General features: G+C 39.5%; 2 long non-coding RNA genes across 2 annotated transcripts in view; one reads left to right on the top strand and one right to left on the bottom strand.

The window, feature by feature from the left end:
- The first annotated feature begins 457 nt into the window (after positions 1-457).
- On the top strand, positions 458-20,291 carry LOC117833006. Its single transcript, XR_004635311.1, has 4 exons — positions 458-694; positions 7,243-7,308; positions 16,016-16,196; positions 18,292-20,291. It is a non-coding gene; the product is annotated as an uncharacterized LOC117833006 (long non-coding RNA).
- Positions 16,918-22,607, bottom strand: part of LOC117833008 — a 19,219-nt gene continuing 13,529 nt past the window's right edge. The window contains exons 2-3 of the long non-coding RNA XR_004635313.1: positions 18,330-18,518; positions 16,918-17,702 (exon numbers count right to left, since the gene is read on the bottom strand). This is a non-coding gene — a long non-coding RNA (uncharacterized LOC117833008). The remainder of the gene's footprint in view (positions 17,703-18,329; positions 18,519-22,607) is intronic.

Genomic DNA, 22,607 nt, shown 5'->3' with positions numbered 1-22,607 from the left:
CAATTTCCTCTATACCAAAGCAGTGTTTAGCATAACAATGACAAATGGAAGTAAACCATGCAAGCGACCACCCTCTGGGAGACTGCTGTCAAATGATATATATATAAGAGTCAGGACCGCAGAGTTTCCAGATTTTATCCCGATACCATTTCTTAACTTTATCTCAACATCTGTTCAAAAGGGGTGTGATTTTTGAAGATTAATCCAAATTCTGGGTTTTCTTGCCTGACAAGGTGACCCACATGAATTTTGCAATAACAGTACACATTTCTAGATCATTGGGGATTAAGTTGTCAACTAAGTGAGGAGAATATCAGGATTTTCAAAGAAGCAAGGAATTATGACTTACTCTTGATTAGTTTTGTATTCCATTGATTCCCTTTCACTTCCTGTTTTGTTTTTTAATTTTGTGCTGCTTTACTTCCTGCTGTTGTGTGATTCCCCTCCCCTGTGATTTCACGTCACAGGGGAGACGTTTCACCTGTGTTTTATTGGTCCCACCTGTGTCTAAATACCCTGTGTGTTTTAAGTCTCTGTGTTTCTTCTCTTCTGTGCCTTTCCATTTCATCTCAACAGACCTACCTGTGTTCTTTGTGGATTATAATTTTGGCTCTTCCAGAGTTTTTTCCTTTGCTGGACTTTGGGATTTGTTCCTTCAAATTTTGTGTCTTCACCCCGTGGACTCTGTTAAATGGTGAGTCTCATAGTCAATCTAATTTCTTGTATTGATAACTGAACATCATTGGCTGCATTTGGGTCCTTGCTTATGTCTATTTCTCGATCACAACAGAAAAACTTTCACTTCCAAGTATCCATGAGGATTTTTTTTGTAATAGGCTGCAACTCAGCTTGCAGATCCAAAATTGGCAGCAATCAGCTGTCCTGGCTGTTTGAATTGATTTGTTCTGCTCAACTTGTATAGAGGCAACAGTTAACAGTTAGCCGCAAGCTAACAGCAATATTTTGCTCAACAATAGATGGATATAATTATTACTGTTTGTTGGTAGAAGGGCTTCTTACCTGATTGTTTGTAGAAGTCAGTCCCACATAGGGGCCATGTCCCACCTTGGCTCTGATTGTTTGGACTTCTGTGAAGCAATTGCACTCTGATACAAAACAAAACAAGCAAGCCAAGATCTTCTACAAGTGCTTGTCTTGGCTTGCTCCTAATCAAACCCTGGAAAGATTTGCAATCAGTCCAGAAGCTTGAACAAACAGCTGCTTGATCACACTCCAGTAGTAGGTGAGGTAGTTAGCATAGAAATGGCGAGACTCAAGTTAGTCAGCATCTCCATCCAATGCAACATCAGCAGAAGAGCTGGTGTTGGATGTAGCGATATCAAGGGACTCAACATCTACTGGTCCAGGTCAGAGAATTTTGTCTGGCTTGTAGAACCAGGAGAGTTTGTCCTTCTCATCACTGGAACCTCCACTTTTGCAAGCTGGTCTTGTGCCTTCAGGTACTGCTGTTGGACTTTCTTGACGTTAACAACACTGCTCGTTCATGCACTGACTCACAAGTTTGTAAACTGCTGTATTTTTGGATGTGGTGTCCAACATTTGACAAATATGCTCATTTGACCTCCTTCCTGCTCCAAGTCAATTGGCAGATTACCCTCTAACATTAGTTGATGTCTTGGAATCAGCATGCTGTGCCAACTGCATTAATATATAGTAGTACATATTTTCTATCGTTTCATTGAAAATAAAACAGTGGATTACATTTGGCTGTCATTTGTTTTAATTGTGTGATGAGGTACAATTGTGTCAAGTCATGATTTCTTATTTCATGCTTGAAATAAGAAATTATTACTTTGAAAAAGCAGTTTTATACTTGTGAGTGTTGATGAAACCGCTTTGTAACAGTTGATATTCTAGTTTCAAGCATGTATTACTCAATATAGGTCATAAAATCTCAGTAACAAGTTGTGATATCTTACGGAGATAATTTAGGACCAAAACACTTAAACAAGTGAAACACTCTAATGTAAAAACTGCTTAGTGAGAAAAACTATCTTATCAGACAAAACATAATAAATTCACCCTTATCTGAGATATTCAATCTTACTTAAATTTTAGATTTTCAGAACAAATGCCTTCACATGGCATTTGTTCAGCTATGCAGTTGGTAAAAGGAGCACATGATGATGAAGGGACAGCCCTGTGGTGGTATCTGCTCTGGCCCACGTCCCAACAGCAGTGTGAACACAAAATTACCCAAGGGGAAAATGCATCTATGTATCTTTTTATCATCTGAATCCGAACACAGCAAACTGCTAGCTCCAAGTGTGCACCCTGAGCCAAAATTCTATGAACTTTTTGTGTTTTTTGTCTTGGGGTTGTAATTTTCCATTTTTGTTTTGTCCTTTGCCAATCACATGCCTAATTAAAAAACAAATGCAGTCAATACATCTTGAGGGAACAGGTGAAACCCTAGCTGGAGTTTCATTTATTCAGAATAAATGGAATCATCAAACATGTCACCAGGCTAAGGTGATGCCAACAAGTGCTATCTCGCCATATCCTCGCTGCTCATTAGCAGACCCCAATTGTGGAAGTGCCGCACAGAGTACTCAATAATCAAACTCGCACAAATGGGTCATGAGGCGTGGTTTGTGCAACTCGGTCCCATAGAACAAGCCTCAGTGAGCAAGTTTAATCACTTTAACTTCCACTTCTGTAGGCTCCAAAGCCGCCATGCCAGCGGCACAAAGGGCCCGAATTCTTTCGCCTGCTCTGTGCTTGTTTCTTGTCTTTGTCTCTTGATGATGAGGAGGAATTAGGGGCAGATTACTGTGCATCGTGGCTCACATTTAATGATATTCATGTTGATGGACAGTCAGGATCAGGTCACAAGCATGTGGGTGCTATGATTAACAAAGGTGGATAATGATGTGCAGGAATGAGCTCTTTTTGTTTGCTGCTACAGTATGTTGACGGACTTGGCCGTAATGGATGTGCGTTTTTTAGAATGTTTTGCATTTTATTGAGTTAAAGGGGTATTCAGCACATTTTCTAAGAAACACTGGTTTGTAGAAATTTGGAAATTTTGGCAACAATTGTTGAAGATCCCTTGCTAATCTTGCCTAATGTTAAACTTTATTTAGAAGTATCTTAGTTTTCCTGGTCACATGCCAGTTTGAATCCATCTCCCAAACTGTGCTGGTGTTAAGTTTGTCTGTCTCTAGCATACTTTTAGGGTCAGATAAAATATGTCTCAAAGTAATATTTAAAAAAGTCTATAGAGTTAAATCTAGGTAAGCTATTTAATCAGTCCTTCTTGTCTTATGTTACTCTTATGTATCGTTTAACCCTTCAGAGATGCCCTATGAACTCCTCAATCCAGTTAAGATAATATAAGGTTCAGTTTTGAATCGTCACTGTGCCTTGATCTGTGGTAGAGCTTCAAACTTAACCCTTTGCAAAACAGCCCCAGCTATTCATCACGTTTACACCTTGGGGATCCAATATCATTCTCAGGCGCCGTCGCCAGTCAGGCGCTCTGGGCCAAAATGGAGCAAAGATTTTAATGATTGTGGTATGAAATCAGTACCCTGAAATACCCCCAAGACCTCCAAAAGCACACCAACAGGCTACTGTATTTTCTGTGGGGCATTACATATGCTTTACTGGCGGTCTGGGAAAATGTTTTCTTTAAATTAGCCCTTCAGGGTGCTGCTGTTATTGCATTATTATCAAATTAGTGTATTTTAATTACTACGTCATTTGAAATGTATGTGCCAGTGGGTCACAGTGGGGTGAGTGCAGAGACCGTGTCCAAACTCTCAGGCCGTCGAGCCCGCTGTGCAAAGTTGAGACAAGGAGAGAAAGAGAAGAAAAAAAAAGAAACCTCTGTGGCCACATCTGTGAATTATATTAGCTAATTGTGTGCACTTCTACTTGCACTCAACACGTAGGTTGTCCTCCAAGCACAAGGAAGAAATTAACCACACTGCTGCCATGTTGTTCTATTAAATACGTGAAGAGAAAATGCAATTACTAGTTAAGTGGGAACATACCACATGGGATTATGGGAGGCACAGCATTTCAGGATTTCAGAGTCAGTTAATTTTTTTCACCATGCATGTGAACATACTCCCTAGCAACAACGTTATAGAGTGTACATGCAAATAAAGGGCAGAAAACAGTATTGCAGTGAACATTTAGCAAAATTACTTTGTAGCCTTAATTCATTCACTTTGACAAAACTGTGCAGTTGAAGCTTGTCTTGAGTTTATAGCATATTTCTTGTTGCTCATTCTGAACTTGCCGCTACCACCAATGCTTGTTCTGAAACAGTTTAAAATATTTAACTGTTTCATATAAAAAGTACAATCTGCACTCTTTCTGACTCTTCTCAGTGGAAAACTGCTTTATACTGAGTCCCCCGTCTAGGCGGAGCCGGTGCTGCACAGCTCACCTTGGGCGAAGAAATCTGGACTGTACCCTGGATTCATTTCTACAGCTTGAATTTCGATACTGAATATCTGCTTCGGGCAGACAGTTCAGCCTTTGCATTCCTGAACAATAAAACCAGATATCAAATCAGATTGTTTTGGTAAGATGAGAGTGTGTTTGAGAAGTCCAGAAATATGGCTTGCATTTACCAAATAAGATGAGGAGGCAAAATCAGAGACAGGGTTATGTGTCAAGCACTAAGTTGCATCTACAGATACAATGTTAGAAGCTCCTGCTGTTCTCGCTGACCTTTTGGGGTCTGCAAAATAAGCAAAAAGATAAAAAGTCCTGGATACAGGCCAAAATGACTTACCTTTGTACTTTTTGTAGACACACAATTGGGAGTTGTGTTTCAAGGCTCAAAAATGAACACTAATGTTACACAATGGTTTCTGCAGTGATCCAATTCCAGTGTCTTGCTCCTCAGGTGTTTGCAGCAGAAAAGTCTTTTTACTTTGGATGCAAGGAAACATTTTCTGTATTCCCTGTTTATGAAATTGAAATTGAAAAGTTGGCACCTGTTCCTGAAAGCATATCCCCTTTCATGGCTACATGCATCAGAAACAGTGTTACAGTCTAGTCACCAAATCTAGAGTCTTGAGTCTTGAGTCCTCAGTGTTCAAACCAGAGTTGTGTCCAAGTCATCAAAGAAGAAACTGAGTTGAGTCAGTTACCTGAGTGTGAGTCGAGTTGTCATTATTAGCTGCCCTTTTTGCACATTATTTCACTCCTCACAAAACGTGTTTAATTTATCAACATCAGATTCTGACTGATCATGTCAGTGTATCTGGAAATTCAAATGATTAATGAAGTGCTCTTCAGGGATGCCACACTCATTGATTCTGATGTGTTGAGATCACTGTGGTTATCTAATACACTGAAACAACTTCCTACCTGTTAAATTATTCAGAAATGTAACTGACCCATCACCTAGGACCCAGTGGTGCAGTTACTTTAGAGACCAACAGTATCGTTATGGAATCACTTTAACATCTTACTCATCATTCTGGGTTTATCCTGGACAGATGTCTGTTAAAGTTTGAGGTTTATATTGCACATGTTGCACTGCTCTTGTTTGCATTTACTGTAAAAACTTTGAAAACAAAACACATGATTTATATCCGTCTTTAAGCATCCTAACTGTTGCTGAACAAGACGGCATGAGAAAATGCTTGCAGGTAAATGCCTGTGATAGCTGCTCAAACTGAATATATTATCATTACAATAAAATTAACTTAACAAACAAATAAAACAGTATTTATAAATAGGTCAGAGTCCTTCTTTCCATCTTCTGAGTCCTAATACAGGCTATGCATGAGTCCAAGTAAAAGTCGAGTCACAAGTCCTAAAAACAAGATATTAAACTACAACACTGATCAGAGGATGATAGACGATGACCGCAGAAAGGTCCAGAGACTGATTGATTGCAAAACAGTTGATATTATTAAACTAGTGTTAATTGAAATAAATTGTTCCTTTTTGTACCTTTACACAAACATAATTGTTTCAGACACATTTATTTATAGTTCAAGATACAGAGAGACTTGAACTTGTACTTACACAAAGGTTCTTGTTCATCCTGTCACACCACCTTGTGATATCACTTATCTGGCAGGCAGATGCTGATCATTATGCTCCACTTAAAGCAGATCCTCAGTTGTTTCTGTTTTCCTAGAAAGTTGTGCATAAAAGTGACCTCTTCTTCACCTAATGGGTGGTGGGTGAAAAAAACAACCAACTTGTTGGACCTTTGTTATATTAGTCTCAAAATCCCTGACTCTATTTCCATGTCCTGCTCAGTAAGAGGTTGCTGTTTCTAAAAACGACTACAGTGCATACCATCTTTATACTTTTCAGTTTTAAATGTCACTAAATTGTTGTTATGTAAGATTTCCCTGAGTTTTCATTCTTGGAGGGGCTTGGATCTTGTAACGAAAATCAAACAACATGAGTATCAGTTTACATCAAGGCTGAGAGATGCCTGGAGCTCTTACAACAGAAAACTCTCCTTTTGAAAGAGAGAAAACAGTTGCAGCCTGGCACACAGCAAAGAGTGTTATATAATACAATTAAATACTGTTCCCTCGATCCTCTTTCTTCCTGTTTGCTTTTTCTCACACTCTTCTCTTTCTTTCTGTCTCTCTCTTTAGCCTCTTTGCATCTCTCTTCATTCATTCTCTTTTCCCTGATGTGCTTTGTTATCTGACGGCCTTTGGCTGTGAATAGATAATGACTGTGCGAGAGGTTTTGTTTACCATGGATACCACAGGATTAGAGTGATTATTGCTGGTGCCAGTGTTGTAACAAGCCGGGGAAGCCTTCCACTGTGTATGGAGGTGCTGACAGTTATCCTGTACAAGATTAGAGAACTTGTATTATGGGTTGTTTTTCTCCACCTGGTGATGAGAGACTTGAAGAAAAGGCTGAATGTCACAATGCCAAGACCCTGAGGAGCAGGGCCAGGCAGGTGAAAGCAATCCATAGCCTCCATATATATGTTCACCACTGGCTTTTTCATCCTTCAGACTTGTGTTAGCTGTAGATTTAAGATACACAGTCTAAGCTGTTGAAGTGACGTCACTTTCTACCTTGACCTTTCACCTTCGTATTCTCTGATGGTCCACAGAGGAAGATGGTTCCTCTACCTCCAACTAAGCTCTCCTGTGGTCAGAGCCTGAGATGGTGTTCAGTTTCACAGTTCCTCTCTTCTTGGCCCCAGCACAAATACACAACACCCTCTCCAATTGCACTTGATAATATTTATCCTCAATTATAATTCCACAGATATGGATTCTTGAGTGGAGTACAGTGGCAGCAAACAAAGCAGAGCGGCCTTGAGTCCTTGCTGAGGTGGGTTCCTGCATTAACCCCAGACAATTCCTGTTCTCTTCAGCAGTGGGGCAAAATAAACAATGCGGCCATTAAGAGCTCCAATATAATGGGGAAACACTTGGCTGTATATTTTCTCTTGTGGTGAGTGCATGCATTGCGATGGTGAAATGTGAGACCAGCTAGAACACAAACTAAGTGTTGTATGTGAGGGGTGGTCACAGTTTAAATAAATGAGTCCAACTTCTAGTAAGCTGCAGACTTGTCTGCTTCCCCTCCAAAAAACTTGGTATTGTCAAAGATAAGTGTATTAATGACTTCAGGTGAACAGCACTCTATAAATCCATCAAACGCAGATGGACCAGTATGTGGAAAACTTTGACTTGATAGTGTCAATATAATGTATAATACATGGACAATGTCTCTGTGATGTCACCCATTTGTTTCTGAAGCCTATCGTCGGCGGAGGCCATATTGGAAATGCCCACTCAACCTAACTTTGGTCGACCTAGCCAAACGCAAAGAGGCTGGCCTTAAACCTCCTCGCTAACTAGCTGTACGGAGTGTACGCCTGTGATGGCTAAAGGGAAGATTAAGTTAAATATTGTCACCCTAGCTGACATGTTTTCAAGAACATAATTATGATAATTTAAAGCTCCTGTAAGGAACTTTAAGTTTGTGTGGATTTTGGCATCCCCTTTGGGCAAACACATCATTTTTGTCCAGCAAAGCAAATACCCATCCTTGTTTGTTGTAGGCTTAAGGCTTATTTATACTTCTGCGTCTCCCCTACGCAGCAGGGGCTGACGCGGACATGAGCCCCACATACTTGTGCAGTGCGGTCTCTCTGATAGCCGGCCGCCTGCTTCCGGTCCCGCTACGATCTCTGTTTACTTTTCCACAGCGATGCAGAGCGTGTTATGTTAATCTACAGCTGATACATGTTGCTGTTTATCATACAGACATGATTACATGAAGAATAGAGAGGAGGAGATGAAATACACGGCCGATTTGCGGCCGATGTCTGGGATCCCGGACGTGTTGTAAATGCGGGAAAGACAAAGCCGCCGAGCGGACCAATCACAGAGCTTGCGGTCCGCGTCGGCTCTACGGGGAGTTACATTTTGGAGGAGGTGCACGTCAGCTACGTGTGTAGGCCTCGGCGTAGGTACAGGAGCTACGCAGACCCCCGGCGTAGGGTACACCGTTGATTCAACGCGGAAGTATAAATCAGCCTTTAACTCTGTCCATCTCTACCAACAGCAAAGAAGTATTTTTGGTTATCAAGGAGATTATCATTCCCCTGCATCAGCTCATGTGTGATCATGACCTGACCCTATGGATCACAAATATTCTATGGTTGTCCATTGTTTACATAAAACTAATAATTGTAGACTGTATAAGGTTAGTCATTTTATCTACCAATAAATCTGTCAAGTAAGTAAAGTTTGCAAATGTCCTGTTTGGACTCATTGACCCAAGACGTTGCGTTAGCTAACAGGTCTTTACTGCATGACATCAGGCTATCGTATGCAAAGGAGACTCATAATATTGCATGTATTTTGGGTAACAATCAATCTCTGTTCTACCTTAAGAGCAATATTATTTAACTTGGCCAATTAGGGAGAATATGCATCCCATTAACTAACCGAGTACGTCTTGAGATCATCTGTCTCATTTCTGGTCTGCCAGCATCAACTAAAAGCTCAAGCTCTCATTGAGGACCAGCCTTTGATTTGTTGATTGTCTTGGCTATTAGAGATGGCATCAGAGAATTGAGGATTGAGGATTGTCTAGAAGGGGAAGTAGATGAAAATAATGAGGGGAAGAAATGGCTGCCAGCGTCTGCTTTCTTAACCTGCGCACACATAGAGAGATCTGTGTGTAATATTGTTGTTACTGGCAGGGACTATTTTGGGCAAGTCAGCACTACCCTGTGATGCCCAGGAACGACATGTGTGTAATTTCCTGCCAGGGGTAGCCATTTGGTTATAACTGCTGCTCACTGGCAGCCTGTTCATGTTCTGTCTCTGATTTCCAAAAATGAAACATGTATATTTTTCTTTTGTCGACAGCAGTGATATTTCCAAGCAAATCAAGATTGCAGGTTAAGAAGGTTTGAGGTCCTAGAAAAATTTAGTTTGAAATGAAATGTATGAAATGTCAGAATCTGACCATTTATAAATTTGCTGCAGAAGTGCTCTTGGCTTTGAAAAATCGTCTGTTTACTCTACCTGGTAATGCCACATAGGATGGATTTCCAAACTGTATACACTAAGCTTACACAAACAATACAGACTAATTACAGTGTAGCTTGAATTACATGATATTTACCTGGTGATAACAGGAAGGTCACATGTAGTTAAATGTTATTAATGAGCATACTGACAAAAATACATGATGTTTGAATGTTCAGTATCTAAAGTGACTCAGGCCTGGTTTTATTTTTGAAATGTGAGGTTTAGAATGAATTTACATGATGGGAACCACTACCTGCTTCAACAGTTAGAGAAGCAGCAATATGGTTAATGTAAAGTTTGAACTTTATTCTCAGTTAGGTCAATATACTACTATAATGCTTTAACTGATAATTTTACTTAAAGCTCCTGTACAGCATTTTTAGCTTGTTATGAAACAAATTGAAATGTAAATTGATGTTTTTTTATGACCTGCAAAAGCAAACTAGACCGACAGCACCAGAGTATCTATATATAATTATTGTTAATGCCAGAAGCAGCTGCCATGGTATAGGTGTCAGACCAAGCAGCAACCTCTGGTCTCAAAATATGAAGCCCATGGGGAAGTGTTATAAACTGCAATTCATCGACCATCCGCTTGAGGCTGGCTGCAGAAACACCGCTGACCACATACACACTAATTCAAAAAAGACGATTTTTGTAGCAATAAATAATCATGTTTACAGCCTGGTTCAAAAAACGGCTTGGGTCTACGTAGCTAATTTAACTATCGATACATTGTACGGGGGCTGAATTTTTTTCTAACGCACCAGTTCAAAAGATATTAAGATTATGAGTTTTTGCCGATGTAAGGACATGACTGACAGGTGGGAACACATAGCTGTTGGCAAGGAGGCTCAAACCCCACCTCTTTACCTCACACTAAGTTTGGTTGAGTTCAGGATTACCAATATGGCTCCCGCCGACGATTGGCTTCAAAACAGGAACAGATAGGTGACGTCACGGATACTACGACCATTATTTATACAGTCTATGTATCAGACCAAATAATTAACAGCATGCTGCCATTAAAGCCTTTTAAAATAAGTTTTTCACTATAAAGATTCTTGGAGTGATACATTCAACTGATTAAGAAATTACGATGAGTGTTTTTTTTCATTCATATTTATTTAAGTTTGATCAATTTTTGATCATGGGTTGTTTGCTGTACAGAGTACTGGGGGGCACAAGGGCTAGTCACTGCTGACCAGCCAACCCTGACCAGTCGGTTGAATTTCTGGCATGCCAGAAATTTTGATCAGCTGCATCCTCTTCTACATGCAGGACTATGAGACGATTCCCCGACTTCAGGCCTTTCTTCCCTGATTGCGCCTGCACAGAATGATAGACAGTGTCTGAAAGTACCATTGCAACATGACCCCCTGAAGTAAACAATTTAGGTATACCCTGATCAGACACAACATCAACACCATCTGTGCAATCTAATGCAATACATTACAGCAGCTCTAGCATAGATTATAACTTTATGAAGCTTCTACATTTTCAGCATTTGTTCTCATATCAGAAATGTGACAATTGTACTTGATTTTTTAGGATGGAAGTTGTATTCTCTGTAATTTTATTGATAATTGTCACTGCTCCATCCTGACATGGCACTGCAGTGTGAACACTCAGGCCGGGCCTAAGAATCGGACTGTATGGTGTGAACACATAAATTGTGAACTTCGTCACAAAGCATTGTAAACGATTCACTCCTACAGTGTGAGTTCATATTCCAGCACAGAATTTAGCCCGGCTTGAGAGAACACTACTTACACATGTACAGGACAAAATCAGCAAGAACTGTTTTGTCAACAGGGGTCGCCAAGGTCAACACAACTCGCAAGTTCCTCACAGAAGATTTAAAGCTCCACCCTGAAGCTGTAAAGATATTTTTGGTACCTTTCTGTCTTTGCTGATACATGTGTAAGTAGTGTTTTGTGGTAAAAAAAATTAATTCTTCAGTCTTTACACAAAGGTATCACTCACTGTCAATCTTTTGGTGGAAAATTTAAATACAAGTCACTCAGTTCACTTGACACCTACCAAGCAGAAGTAGTTACAATCATTAAAAACTACTACATCAAACTAATTGATGTTCTCACTAGATGTCTCTTGTGTCTGTGGGGCACATAGAGGTTCCAGTATTCATTGCAGTGTTTCATAACAAGTAAACTCCTCACAGAAGCTTTAAACGTTAGATTTGTGCACGCCTACAAATGATTATGAAATGAAAGTGACAACCTTGGATTAAAATTCCAACTCAAAGCTTTTGATCAATAACAAAAAAAAGCAGAGTTCAAAAACAGGTCCTGCTGCTTCACAATGGATTGAACTGAACTCAATCAATCCAGTTTACTTGGCAATTTATTCTTCTTTGCTCTCCCATTATAATGAAAAAAAAAAAAGGGGACTGGCATAAAAGAAAAATAAAGTCCTGGAGGTTTCAAGAGCCAAGGGGTTCGCCCTCAGAGGGCCCCACAGCTGAGCATCAGTATTCCCCTGCCATCAAATAGTTGGCTTGGTTGATAGCACAGCCGGTGGTTCAGGCAGCCAGCCAGTAGAGGACTAATGGCTGAATTACCAGCCACAAGCAGCTGGGCCCATCAACCAATAGACACGATCGCATTTGAGTATATGTGTTTGCACTCTGCACTTTTAAAATCAGGACTTTGGAAGAAGTGAATTGTTGGAAATGGTGTCACTTCTCTCTGCTGTTATATTTTGATTACATGGTGAAAGGCTTCATTCAGAGACACTCTTAGCACACAGTGGGAGAACAGCTTGGAGATGTCAGAATACACTCCAACTGTTCATAAAGGGGAGGACAGATCATGCTAGCCTTTTAACCTCAAGGCCTAAAGTTCAGCAGAGGGGCTCCGAAGGGGATAAGCAGCAATGAGCTCATAAAACGAGAAGATATCATCCATAAAGTATAAGCACAAAGCACGACTTCTCATAACCACTTCTTCTGGAGTTTTTAATGAATGTGCAACTTCTGCAAATCAAACTGCTTTTGATCGTCATGAGTTTATTTGCTGCTAATTCTGCGTGGTGTAAATTAGAAACTGTAACCTAGAAACACATCCACAGTTTCAAACAATAAAAAAAAAAGACTCACACGTCAGAGCTGTGAGTTATCTCCAAGCAGACGGAAATGGAGGTCATGTTGCTTTCATCCGCCCAGACTAATTGAACAGGTTTTATCAGTGGTGCCGGGGATTTGTGCGTACTGTACACTCCTCGAGGCGGAGAGAGGATGAGCAGCGGTGGAGGAGGCACACGTGATAACCTGGGATGGCCTCCCGCCCACGTAGTTATCAAATAACATCCTCCTAACTGTAAGATACCGACGGTGAGTTCAGCCTGTGGGTGACAATGTGTTCTTTAAGTGCTTGTTACGGGAAATGAGCAACCTTCATCTTCATTTAATAAAGAATACAGTCAAAATCAAACTTTCAAATATAGGCTTTTTGCACATAATACTTCTGAACATTTCAGGACAGTGTACCATGAAATTGTTATTATCTCTCATAGTGTATAAGAGTGCTGAGGTAGTCACTGTGTGCTGTTTTAAAAATAACCAAAAATGGTGAGCGAAGCAGAATCTGACACAATGATCACAGTTTGTTGCCTCTTCTACATGTTATTGGACATCTTCAAATTATCAATAAATCAGTTATTTGTTAGGCGCCAAATCACAACAAACATTATCTCAAGACGCTTTTACAAACATAGCAGGTCTAAATACTTGCTCGCGTCAAATTTACCTGACTTTTAACCTGTGGAGCTCACATCTGCTAACCTGACTTTTTATGGAGACTTTATCCGGGGGCTGGCAGGGTTGATTCCAGGTAAAGTCATGATGAAAAATTTAACTGTTTGCGTTTACATATGCAGCTCACGTCAGGAATGTTCTGGGGCTGAGTGCACCAGCTGCGTAACCTTATGGCTGACTTGGAGCTGAAAGTTATTCCTGATGTAAAGTTATGAGCCGTGCACCAGTTACACCTAACTGCTATTTGCGCTACACCTGGGCGTAACTTTTAAGCAGTTTGGATTTAGCACATGTCGGTTTAGCAAGTCAGACTAGTGGGCTTATTTAAGGTCATAAAACTCTTAAAAGTATGGTCACGAAACTCCCCCCTCAACTACAACATGTGCAGACCGAAATACTGACTGTTCCCGCCTTGCAGGTGCTGATCATCATTGGTTTTATGCAAATGAGGCTCACAGCGCTGAGCTGTCAATACCATCTGGTTGTGACATAGTGAGGGAATTCTCCCTAAATTAATAAATGATTATGCTACAAAATGATGGTCATTTTACAGACCTCCTTTAATCCCTCGCTCATAGCTTTTTTTGTTTGTGTTGGTCTTTCTCAGCTTCACAGTGTGAACGTTTTTATGTTCAGCATAAATCTCTGAGTTCCTGATATTCACCATTTCTACTTTGTTTCTTTTGGCCTGTATTATTCATACCTTCTGCAGATATTTTAATCAGAAAAGAGAGTGTTACTTGTCGACACTTGCCAATCCTTGAATGTTCATGTGAACATGCATGACAAAATTGGGTGCAGCTATGACTATTCTCAGTCAGGTTTTGTGCATTCTATCTAAATTTTAGCCAACAAGTCAGCCATAGATGAATCTGATGAAAAAGAGCAGACTGACTTGCTTAGTTGATTCTCATCTGGTGCACTTGTCACCTGGAGTTTAATGCACAAATATGTGAATGTGAAGCTTTAATAAGATAAAAAGAGGAAATACACAAAATGAAGATAAATGTCAAAAAAAGGAAATATTTAGAAAAATATGGCTAAAATATGAATATAGGTTAACACTAATTAGAAATAAAAATAATGATGTTATACACTATGAGGACAAGTATTGACCTGACTTCATGCAGTGTTGTCACTTATTCTAGATTAAATGCATGGATAAAATGAGCATTTTTAATAATCATGGAGCTCCTCTGCCTTTTTTGGGCATAGAGTTTGGCCACCAACCCCAATGAGGTTGTAACAGTACAGTTTGTAACTTCTATTTGAGTGTATAATATAAGCCTTTCATTTTTTTTGCACCATGTTGAAAATAGGTTTAAGATTTCACAGTCAGGTTACGAGCAGTTTTTCATTTTAAGGACATTTAGACACATCAGTAGATCCTTTTCAATCCTCTGGGTCACACTAAGGACTCAGCTGCTCCTCCAGTCAGAGTAACTCTGTCAGACCTTGACACCGGACCAAAATCTGGTCGAGCATGTAAATCTCTGACATACATTATGCAGACGATCTCAAGAATAACATCAGTAAATCTGCAAAATGGAAGGAGAGGAGGCTGCATGGAGGGGGAGAGAGTGAAATAAATATAATAAAAGTTTTCATTTCCTTTTGAACTTGTGGAGAAGCCTCGGCGTGCGCCTGCTTTACATCACTGTGTGATGACTTTACCACACAGCCATCGTTCCCCCCTTTGGACTCATCCATCTGATGGTGTTTAGTGCAGATAGGCAGACAATGAGGGATCAGAGTTCATGCTTAGTGGTGTTTAACATACTATCTCCCTCCCTGCAGAGCAAGAGCTGCCTGTCGTGAGGAGAAACACAGAGAAAGATGGTAGCAGCGTCATTCAGATCGGGTCTTTACTCATGCTTATAGGATTTATGTCAAACACAGTGCTGAGAGAGGAGATTCTGTTGATCTGTTTTCACCTTGCGAATATGCAAATTCTTCATTTGACATAAGAGTCCTGATTGTAATAAGTCACCTGAATGATCCCTATGTTTAGAAATACTTCAAAAGATTTATTCCAATCCATACCTATTAATCTCGTCTCCACTCCCTCTGATCTTCATCCACGATAACAGACTTTTTAATTTATCTCCTCATTTCTCATGTCTGACAGGACCTATCCCTCCCAGCACATTAAATAAACCCCACAGCTCTGTTACATTTCTGAAACGCATATGAAAACAAACATAGGTATATATATGGCTCTGTTATGAGCACCAAGAAGACAGATTTTGCTGTTTTTGAAGCAGCTGGAAATTTGAAGGATACTTTTTTACAAGAATTATAAATCCTTTGAGATGTTATTTTAACTCACCCCAACACTGAGAAATTCAAGCCTAAAATCAAGAAAACACACACAAAAGATATGAAACACTAACGTCTTTATTTGTGCTTTTGCCAAGTCCTCTTTTGAATTCTGTGTTTCTCTGTTTATGTAATATCTATGGAGTAAAACTTCAAAAAAAGAAAGGAAACAGCATTAAAGAGATCCATTTATAAAGCCTATAGTTCTCCCATGCATGCTCAAGGCCACAAATCAGACATGCATACATTGTATCAGCTCAAATCCAGCAACACCAAACAGATGGAATTTGTATCCCTTCACTCACACACTTGGTTATTCCCAGCCCGTGGCTCATATTCCAGTAAGTGAGCTTCTATTAACAAACAAAAAAGACATTTTCTCTTGTTTTTGCAGACCCTTTGTCCAGTAATCAGCAGAGATGTGGAAAGGTTGTTGATCCTAATGCAGTACGGCAGAGTCTTCCGACATGCTGCTGATGGACTGTTTGCTTGGACGGTCGTCCTGCGATTGAGAGGTGATGATGGCCAGAGGGAAGTTGTCAGTCAGAGTTGGACGGTTCTGCCGGTGCTAACAGGTGTGAACGTGTCACCATCTCCATGTCTTTCGCTGAGCTGCGTAAAAATGCACGTGTTCAGCAGCTGCAGGGATTGTATGTGTGTGTGTACTTACACATAGTGTGTATCCTAATGGAGGGGTTATGGGATTATTCCCTCAAGGAGGAAGCCCTGTACCCCTCCCTCTATTTTCTGTGTGTCTGTCAGCGCTGCAACTCTTCAGGGTCTCACTGCTTCATTATAGTGTATCAATTTGACGGCTACATTCTGATCCTAAAGGTGAGAGTACAAACGTTCCGTCCAGATGTAACCAGTCAGACAACATGATGTCAAATCAGCAGGTCTAAATCCTTGTGTCATCTAGTATGTCAATCAATCTATCTATTTAGGGGTATGCATCTCTCCACAAGATGATCCGATTCAAGTGACAAAAGACTAGATTTACTGTACAAACTAAAATGAAGGTAAATAAACTGAAGCTTTGATCCCACACCCATGCCTAGGTGTGTCACTAGTTAGGTGGGGAAATATGACAATTTGCTAAAACTAACACAGAAATCTGAGCTTTTCTGCTCATCTACCTTCTAAGGCTTTGCAAAGCTCTTGCTAGCACTTACTCCCTCAAAGTCCAAAATGAAAGCCAATTACACATCAAAAATGGATGAAAACAAACACTGTGACAGAGCTCATTGTGCCATGTTAAAATGATCTGATTCTCATATACAGTATGAATTGCACATGACATTGAGGTATTGTTGTTGCTACTTGCTCTTCATTTGCAAGTTGTTGTTTAACTTCATTCATCATTTAAGACACATTTCTGTAATGCTCTGTGAAATGCTGATAGCTTGGTATATACTAACTAATTTTAATGAATGAACTACGTATGTCACCAAGCCATCACTCCAAATGACACAGTAAGGTCGCAAATCTTTGGAACAAAATTAGCTGTAGATGTTGTGATAATCAGAGATTGTGCAAAGATAAGGCCCGGAAAAGTGCTTGTAGCACAGGTGCCGTCATTGGGTTCTTATTTGGTGATTTAATTGCTTTTCTACAAAGCATGAGAACAGGCAGACTTGTCAAAAGTTTCCCTTTCTTAATTTTAAGTACACAAAATGTGTTTTCTGAGCTGGAGACTGTGAATCACTTCCTGATCTCAGATGGTTTTGTTTCCTCCCTATTAGCTAACTAATGCTACCTGAACAGCCACCTAAGCTAACTGTACTCTTGTTAAAGGTAAAAGGTCAGAGTCTCGTGAGATTAAAGATGCTGAGTATAGTTTGCATAAATAACACAGCAAAACCTCAGTAACTAGATCACAACTTAGAAACTTCTTCTTTAAGTTGTATTTACATAGTTCCAAATGGACAAGTGGTCTCAGGATTTTTTTTAAGGATAATCTACACCGTACACTCCCACTGACTGGCAGAAACCTTGAGTAGAACCAGAATCATGGTGAACAGCCATCTGCTATGACCGGATGGGCTGAGAAAGTGGGACATAGAGAGGCAGAGTGGAAGAAACTGATAGAGACACACAAAAAACGAATGAACATACACAGAGACATACACAGAGACATACAGCAACAAAAATAACATGGATAGCTCAGACTTATAGTTAAATTCATGTAGTAACAGGAGAAATTCTCCAACAGGCCTCCTTACAGTCAATAAACTGTGACGGTGGCTTTGTTACTGGCTATTTGGAAAGCCTACTTGATTTCCTCTGTGCCAGCCACAAGGAACTATGGGATTTTTGTTATACCGCTAAAACTTGTGGTTTTGGAATTGCCTGCAAAATGATCTGCTGCACTGGCTGAGCTCACTAAAACAGCAACTTGAGCTCTATTCCATGCAGTTTGTGGTCTAAGGCCCTTAGATTGAAAGTCTAACATCCAATGCAGTGCTATTTATGGCTGTATACAGATTAATAGTTGAAAAAACCCATAATAAAGCAATTCCTTAAAGGTAAGGTTAGATGAATTCAAGGCACTCCTTCAGTATGTTACTATATCTTTACATAACACTCCATATAGCAGTAAGAGGGTGATTTCAGGCCACAAGATCCACAGTAACACTTATAGTAATAGCTTTTGCAATGTGTTGCTCATAGATGCTGCCAGCGGTATATTGACACAGCATCTCACTTACCCAGCGGTCGACGCAGCTATTCAGGAGGCCTGTCTGATCCTAGAGACGTCAGCCTTCCTAATAATAATCACATCCTGAGGAAGATGGAGGACGCCAGGGTGTGATGGCATGCCTGCCGCTGTCACAGCGTGGGACAGAATGAGGTAATCTGGACTCATGGGAACTCCTCCCTGTAGTGTTTGGCAGGAACTATAAATAGGCAGTGTCACAGAATGATTGAGGTCTATATTTTGTCTTTTCAGCTCATATTTAAACTGCTTTAATTTCTATCCCGGCATAACCGTGGGTATCTGCCAACTTTTGCATCTTTGACGTCAATATTTGGTTTTGTCTTATGACTATAAATGGCCAATTTGGTGTGTGTCAAGGCTCTTGAAATTCATACATTATGCTCTCTCACATCCACTACACCCAGGCTGGGACACAAACTATATAGTTTTGGGTGCTGCTAATAACTATGTTTGACAGAAGAAGACATTTGTCTAGTTTTGTAACAAGTGAGCCAGCCAAGACCTCGACCAGTAAATTGCACGGTGGATAGATTTACTCTCTAAGCTCTCTGGAAGCTGTATCCTCCAATCCATTCAGCATTTCCCATTGTTTTGGAGATATTAAATAAGGCACAGATATTTAAACAGAGAAAAAAAATCTCTTTGAAATTTCAAGGTCCATGGAAAATTAAGATTCAAACATCAGACACACAAAGGCCTTCACTGGCAGAAAGTACTTAGATTTTTCATCCAAACATCTGTTAATATTAACCTTGGTGAAAGTTTTGGCTGCACATTTAGCTATTGTTATTTCTTTTTTAGAGAGGTTATAATGATCTGTGCAAATAATTGCTATGTGCCCAGCAAAAATTAATGGCATTGTTAAAGCAACGATTAAACACCTCAGAGAAAATCCCCCACTATGGTTAGGAATTAATCTGAGTTTTATGGTTTTCTTACAGGAATGTGTGAGGCAAACAGAGAGAATGTATGAAAACAGGCCTTTGCACTGCCACAACTTGCCCACACTTTAATCCACACACTTAAGAAACAATAACCTTTAAACTGCCTCCAAACCATCTGTGCTAATAATGCCCACTCTAGCAAATGGATAGAAAGGCAATTGGAAGTGCTTTATATGAGGCGTAAAACCTTGTAACAGCATGTAGAGTATTTCGATCATACGCGTGACTCTCTTTATAAGTGATTAACAAATATTTTCATTTCATGTTTCAGCTGTGGGAATAAACTGGTTTCCCTTTATGTATTTATGGATTAGTCGAGAATAATTCCTTCATCCTCAGAAGGCTACATGATTTATGATCAATAGGTTTCTTTGGATATTTTGAACCTTACATTGGCATTCGTGCAAAAAATAAAGTTTTAAACTGAGATATTTTCAATACGACACTTTCCTTCCACAAAATGTAGTTTTAACCACGAGTAAGAGTTGATACTCAGTTTTTCTGCCTTGTTTGCATAGTGAGAAAGAAAAAAAGAAAACATGCTCTTCTGCAGTACCCTTGCTGATCTAGTGATGGCAGCCTGGCTCCATTCAAACTGGTACACTTAAACTGCTCAACAAGTTTTTAAATGGGCCTCTGTCCCAGCATGTTCAGTCCAGGAAAAGGAGAATTACAATAAGTTATTAAGATGTATTGACACCAGATGTGCCCTGCCCCTATTCTCAAAAAAGAGCACAAAGGTTCCAGCACTAATTGGCCATCTGACCAGCCAACACGGTTCACAAGCAGGCAATTAACACATGCACATATGAATACATTCATAAATGCACATGTGTATTTCTTTGGCTTTGCTGGTTTGACAAACACACTTGAATTTCACAGATCAGCTACCATGCGTGATAACTTTAATTATGCAGGAGTGACTGCAATGCAAATATCCTTAATGCAACAAGAGTGAGCTGGCCAGGCCAGCTCACTTCGTTAGAATAGAGTTTCCAAGGAACTTGAAACAGAAAAGAACTGAATAAGTACTTGTGCACATTCAGAGCATACTTATATATGATCATATATGAATTGTGTGCTAGTGTTTGTATCCGTAGGATGAAATTACAAATGAGATTTACCAATTTTACAAACTCAATTAAAAACATCTTTCAACAAAAGACAAATGAACACAAATCTGCCACAAATGACCACACAATGATTTTTTTTTCTTTTTTGATACCTTTGACCTGGAGAACACACTGTCCCACCTCCTATATTAATGGTCAAGGAGTGTTTGTGTGAGTGTTGCTTATTTGAGTATGTAAGCATCCACCCCACACACCCTGTCCTTAACTTTGGCTGTTCCTATAACTGACAGCCGTGTGAGGTCAAAGGTTATCAGTGGGAGTCCTCTCTTTTAGATCATGTCAGTGATAAACTCTCACAGGCTTCAGAGTGAGTGAGTTAGTGAAGTCCCTTCAACATAAACACAAGCTGAATACAAATTTGCCTGCCATGACATTCTCTGCAATTTCCCCTTGGGGTGTTAATATAGGTCTTCCACTTTTGTGTTTAGGACATGTTCATTTTGCTTAAAAGCTACTGAGTTTACCTTTCAGGCTTTTATGTGTGACCATTTGCCTCAGGGCTGGTCCATGGAATAGGCAGTATAGGCAAATTATTGAGTAGAAAATTTTAATAGATAAAATAATCGGATTATCTTTAAAAGATAATCGGAAAAAAAATATTGTTTTATCTAATATAATTGGAGGTTACATTGTGGAGTGATACCAGCATACATTTAAAAGCTTGTGATTCACTTTTGTTTTTTAAAAAATGGTTTCCAAATCAGTTTAAGTGTTCATGATTTACCTATTTTTGTTTTGTTGTTGTTTTCCTTGAATTTGGAAGCTGTTAGCTTAATTAGATTGAAAAGGCCGAAGCAAAATGCTTATTTAAGCCTTGCCTACATTTTCTGTCATCACTTAATACATTACTGTTGCTTTGTTGAAAGTGTCTGTACTGTGAAAATTATTGTTATATAAAGACTGAATAAATTCTGCTACTACTACATTATGTGATTTGAAATTGTATTTTTTCCACCCTGCTAAATATCAGTGAAATTACCATTTTACTAATGTTCTTTTAGAGGTCATTTTTATTTTAAAATAAGAAAACGTGTAAAACATGAAGCTGTATGTCAGTTTTCTTCAAGTGTACATGTGATGTGATTGCTGGTGGAGTTGGCTACAATACAAAGGGCACCAGTTGAACTCTTGCCTAGGGCACCAAGTCGGTTAGGGTTGGCTCTGATTTGCCTATACAAGCTCTCTGACCTTCTACATCAAAAACCTTTGTCGTTTGAGGCCTGTCATTCTGCTTTGATTGCTAACTGATGACTATTCACAGATCAATCCTCTTCAAAACTCTAGACTGTATGTACAACTGAGCAAATTTTTGGAACAAAGCAGAGGCAGTTATGATGTTTTTGGTAAATAAAACTAACATGAATGTGTTTTCACTTAGTCATTTTAAACAATTGGTATTAAACAACTAAACTAGAGCTTATATAAAGACATCCTTTGTGTCCGGTCCTCTTTAATTTGTTTAGCCTAAATTCTTATTGAATAGTTAAGGGAACGTGATTTTAAAATCTGGTCAAACGTAACAGTTATATTTAGTAAAAAATAGATGATGTTCTTTGTAGTAATTGTGACGGCTGGATAACTTATCCCATACTGAACATAAAAAAATGGATGTAAATTTTGCCACTCTTGTGATAAAAAACATTCAAATTATAAATAAAAATGACTTCCTATAGTCTCCTTGTGCAGAATTTAAAGATTTTCACTCATAACTTGCCAGAAAGAAAAGGAATGAAAATGTAAAACACTCCTTTTTTAACATGTTTTATTGTAGTAGCTTGTTTAATTAAGTATTAAAGTATCACACATTGACTCTTAAGTCCAGAAGTATTACCAAAGGCTTTTGTTAAATTATTGATATTGTCTGAGGATTTTCTTTAACCTCTAGAAGAGGCCCAGCCCAGGTTTAAAAGAAACAGTTTAAACAACTGTTAACATACTGTAAGGATCTGCTCATGTGCACTAACAAAACATTCAGGACACTCAGCATGGCGTCCTTTTATTGCTCGTAATATGGGCTAAAATCATTTGTTCAACAGTAGTTGAAAACCTCCTAAGCTTCTAGAAGGCAGGAGGGGGCTGAGACTTGGCCGACGTTGAAACAGCAATGTGGGCCCAAGGTGCCATTAGTGGCTGTGGAGCAGCTGGAAGTGATTCCAAAAACATGGCGAGAAGGAGGCAGTTTAAAACCAC

The sequence above is a fragment of the Notolabrus celidotus genome, chromosome 20, assembly GCF_009762535.1.
Source record: "Notolabrus celidotus isolate fNotCel1 chromosome 20, fNotCel1.pri, whole genome shotgun sequence".
In the NCBI taxonomy this organism is placed as follows: Eukaryota; Metazoa; Chordata; class Actinopteri; order Labriformes; family Labridae; genus Notolabrus; species Notolabrus celidotus.
Note: the sequence above shows the minus strand (reverse complement) of the source record. Positions and strands in the feature narration are given on the sequence as shown.